The sequence below is a fragment of the Rhinopithecus bieti genome, unplaced genomic scaffold (assembly GCF_001698545.2).
Source record: "Rhinopithecus bieti isolate Rb0 unplaced genomic scaffold, ASM169854v2 scaffold_19459, whole genome shotgun sequence".
NCBI lineage: Eukaryota > Metazoa > Chordata > Mammalia > Primates > Cercopithecidae > Rhinopithecus > Rhinopithecus bieti.
The window spans coordinates 669,367-674,121 of NW_016809864.1; the positions used below are offsets into that span (position 1 = coordinate 669,367).

The 4,755-nt window shown below is 42.6% G+C and overlaps 1 long non-coding RNA gene across 1 annotated transcript; it reads left to right on the forward strand.

Moving 5' to 3' along the window:
- Positions 1–1,035: 1,035 nt before the first annotated feature.
- Positions 1,036–2,837, forward strand: LOC108541246 (uncharacterized). The gene is made up of 2 exons (XR_001888915.1): positions 1,036–1,232; positions 2,480–2,837. It is a non-coding gene; the product is annotated as an uncharacterized LOC108541246 (long non-coding RNA).
- Positions 2,838–4,755: the final 1,918 nt, after the last annotated feature.

The following is a 4,755-nucleotide window of genomic DNA, read 5'->3' on the forward strand; positions in this document are numbered from 1 at the left end:
CCCCGTCTCTACTAAAAATACAAAAAAAAACTTAGCCAGGCATGGTGGTGCATGCCTATAATCCCAGCTACTGGGGAGGCTGAGGTAGGAGAAACACTTGAATCCGGAGGCGAAGGTAGTGGTGAGCCGAGATCGCACCATTGCACTCCAGCCTAGGAAACGAGCGAAACTCTGTAATAAATAAATAAATAAATAAATAAATAAAAGAGGGCATTATGGACCTAATCCACTGTTGTATTTCCTGTACTTTCTACACAGTGGGCATTCAGTAACCACCTGTTGAGTGAGTTCATGGCATCCAAGTGGGCAGGCACCTAAGGCATCCGGCCTCATGAAATCACAAGCAGCCAAGGCTGGCAGGTTTCTGGGACAATTTAGCGAATTCGAGGATCTGGTGCAGGCCGGTGCGGTGGGTCATGCTTGTAATCCCAACACTTTGGGAGGCAGAGGTGGGCGGATCACCTGAGGTCAGGAGTTTCAAGACCAGCCTGGCCAACACAGTGAAACCCCATGTCTATTAAAAGTAGAAAAATTCGCCGGGCATGGTGGCACACACCTGGGGTCCCAGTTACTCAGGAGGCTAAGGCAGGAGACTCGCTTGAACCCGGGAGATTGGAAATGGGGATTGCAGTGAGCTGAGATCACGCCACTGAACTCCAGCCTGGGAGACAAGAGCAAAACTCCGTCTCAAAAAAAAGAAAAAAAAAAATAGTACGGTGCTAGGACCAATCTCCTGAGTCGCAAAATTTAAGGACTCGTCAAAAAAAGTAAATAAGATAAATATTTTCAAACAATATTTAAAAAATTCAAATCGGAAACTACCGATCAGGGTGAGGAGTTGTTTTTGTAAATACGATTTTATTCCTAATAAGTTTCGAAAGTCTAAATCTTCACACCAGTCACTGAAAACAAAGGCCCAGCTCAGGCGCCTCCATCTACGCTATGGCGGGAAAGCCCCGGTGACTGACCGGAAGAAGCGCTCACGGAGGCGAACCCCAGGCAACCCTCAGCTTACTTCCATTTCCCCTCGCGGCCCTTCGCCCCGCCCACTCTAGCTGGCTGTGCCTGATTGGGCTGGGCTGCCACACATTCGCGCTGCTATTGGTCCATAATCAGCTGGAGGTGGGCGTTGGGAGACCTACTTCAGCAGGTCTTGGCCGGACCACCATTGTTAGCGGCTGCGGTTCGAAGTGGGTTTGGGTATTGCTGCGGCTGGCGCGGTGCCGCTCTAGGTACGTTGGGGCCGGGCGAGTGTCCTGCGAGAGCGGCGATTGGTGGGGTGGCGGCTCTGGGGGCGTCGGTCGCGTCTCTGAGGGCCGGCCCCGGAGGCCTCCGAGCGCCGGGCCGACCGGACGTTTGCGGCGAGGCTGCCCTGACTGAAAAGCGCCCGCGGGGCCGTCTGACCCGGCCGGGAAGGGGCCCCTGAGGGGCGGACGGGCGCGTCTAAACAGTTTCAGAGAGGGGTGCTGGTGAAGCGGGAGTGGTGTGCGGCCCCAGGTCCGGGCGGCACTGGGGATGGGGACTGCGGAGGGAAGTGGTCCGTGTTTTTTGTTCTGAGGGGGTAACTACAAGCTCGCTCTTGTCCGGAATGCTTTTAGAAATTAATGGATAAATCTCCACCTCCACCAACTTAGTGTCCCATTGCCAGATTTTCTTGAGTCGTTTTAATCATCCAATGAAGCCAGGTGCCAGAAGGCAACTGGATCTTGCCAGGCGGCCTTGAAGTTTGTTAAAAAGTAGGGACCAGAGCATCAGGAAAAATAAAACATTCTGAGTAAACTGCCGAAATCCCGTACCTCTGAGCTTGCCGGTGTAGGGATGGTAGGATTTAAGGAAGACGACTTCCTTACGGTAGAAGTTCGTTTTTATGATTCTTTTAAAGAAAATTCCATCTTACCGCCCTTCTGTAACCACCTTTCTCCAAGTTTGACAAGCAGGTTTAAGAAAGAGAGGAAGCAGTAATTTGCTTTATTTCTGTTAAAACCTTACCGCACTTAGGGAAACGGACTTCTGCCTTTCCATGTTCCTACGTTGAAAATGAAGTTTCTAACCACGTGTTGCTTCCTTTACGACACAATGGCTTTTTCTGCTCTGAAGACTTGTATATGGTTAATATGTATAGAAGAAGAGGACAGTTGTACTGAATAGTCCACATTAATAAAACTATGTCATATTCACTTAAATTGTTATTCTAGATTGCGACTTAATACTGTTTTTATTATGATTTTGTCATATTTATTGTAGCCAGTAAATGACCTGCGACATAACTGTTTGCAAAACAAATGGGGAAGACCAAGATAAAGATAAGTTATATCACAGGAAAGCAATTGAAAAATGTAAAAATGAAGCGTTAGAATGAAGGACTAATAACACTGAATTCAGCTTTTGTGAAATATGCCTTTCTTCTTAGCTTGTTTATTCTGCAATATGTTTGTAGAAGTGTTGACTCCGATCTTAATCAAATTTACTTCACTCTCAGTCTTATCTGCAGATCTGTACAGACCACATCCTAAGATTGACTTCTGCCTCAACAGAAATACATGAGCCAGTGCCTTATTGGAAATGATTTGCGTGTTTTAAGAACTGGTGTATATAGGTACATCTTGAATGTTGTGCTTTCCTTGCCTTATGCCTGTACTTCACCTCAGCCTTAAATTCCATTGTTTCCTTGCTACTTGATATCTTGAAATCTGGTACGAAACTGTTGCATGATCCCTGCATCTTTGCTTGTGCATATATCATAGTTCTCTTATAGTGAGTGTGCACAATCTATTTCATTTTATGTAATCAAAGTTTAATATATTGGATAGTTAAAAATAAAATACAACTTTAAATGCACAAGAGTACTAGTTCTCATTGTTGAGTGAGATAATACAAAATACAAAAAATCGTATTCTCTCATTCTATGTCATAGTCTATTTATTTTACTTCATTCCCCCGGCCCCCACACACACTGCAGTGACTTATCTATCTCTTTTATTTTATTTTATTTTGAGGCAGAGGTTCGCTCTTTGGCTCAGGCTGGAGTGAAGTGGCACGATCTCGGCTCACTGCAACCTCCAGCCTCTGGGTTCAAGCGATTCTCCTGCCTCAGCCTTGCAAGCAGCTGGAATTATAGGCGCCCGACTAATTTTTGTATTTTTAGTAGAGACAGGGTTTCACCATGTTGGCCAGGCTGGTCTCAAATTCCTGACCTCAGGTGATCCGCCCGCCTCCGGTATCTCATGTTCATATATCATTTAGATACTTATTCTGCATTACAGTAGACTTAGGAGAGTTCTTTATCTTCATTTTTCCAATTGTGGGACAGATTGAAGTCAGCCAGTATCTAGAGAGAAATAACCTCATGACTTTTTGGAGGACAGGGAGATAATATATTGGATTTTTTTGAACTCCTGATTAAGTTATGAAATGTTTAGAGAGGTGTTACTAAAGTTAGCCATTAATTATTTAGGGGCATTATATGTGTCTACTAAATGTGGGAATTTCCATTGGTATACCTCTGAGGCTCTAGTGTGTACAGTATGCTGATTTGAACTAGCCTATCAGATAGCCATGGCAAAAGTTGCCGAGGCCTTTTTAGTACTCTTTATTAAGCAGACAGTGACTTCGGGAGGCTTTTCAGTACTTGTTATTAAAGAGAATAATTTTGGGTGGCTTTCCAGAGGTTTGTTTTTAAGTGAATATTCATTAAACAGCATTTATTAAAACTACTGTAAGAAAGGCCGTATCACTGAAGATATAAAAAATATTTGTAGTGGGAAATTTAGATAAAGAAGAGGTGATCTTTAAGCTTGATCTTGAAAGAGCGTAGAATGGGGGAAAGGTTGATAATATGATAGTTCTGGTCAATTTGGAAAGTGAAAGTTAGGTTTATAAGAAGGTTCAGTTGATATCTCCAGGAAAAGACAAAGTACTGTGAAAGAAAGATAATGTAGTCATGGTAGTCTATCTGGCTATATAGAGAATATTTATAACAATTTAAATATTGATTTAACTGAAATTATGATGAGCTGTAAGAGACGTGTGAACTACAGAACTGGATCTATGAGTGACAGAAGGGCAGACCACAATGCTTTTCGCATCTTCCCCTCCTTCCCATGGGCAGAAGACCTGGCTGTAGGAAATCTAGCTAATTACAAGAACGTCTTTATAATTTGGAAGGAAACTCTTGGAACTGTGAGTGCTTCCTGTCCAGTGTTACCATTCCCTACCATCCGATTAAAATGTTTCCTCCCCACCTTCAAAATAATTATGTGAGTTAAATCTTCATCTTCAATTACAGGAAATCAACATGGCTAAAATTTATGAAATACTGCGATTTTAAAAACAGGTTGTTAAAATTAAAGTGATTGCCATTAGATATTTGGGTGTGCTGGCAAACAGCTGCTTTGTTTCATAATGAGCATTTTGTACTTTTACATTGATAAAACTTGGAAAAAGTAATGTCAGAATTCTATTAGCATTCAGGTGATGCGGATGCTACTGGTCTATGAACCACACTTGGGATTATTTCATGCTCATTATGAGATTAACTGCCACCTGGCCTGAGTTTTGTCATTTTTGTTAACCACTATATAACTGTTAAAGCAGCCCTGTTGCTTCATAATAACACACCTGTTTTGTGTTTATGATAGATTTCTTTGAGCCTTAAGACCCTCTGTTCAAATATTGGCTGAAGTATCTGACTTTGAACAAGTTTAGTTAAATGGGTTTTTTTTCCTAAATATTTACTTTTTAAAAACAGTAACAGTA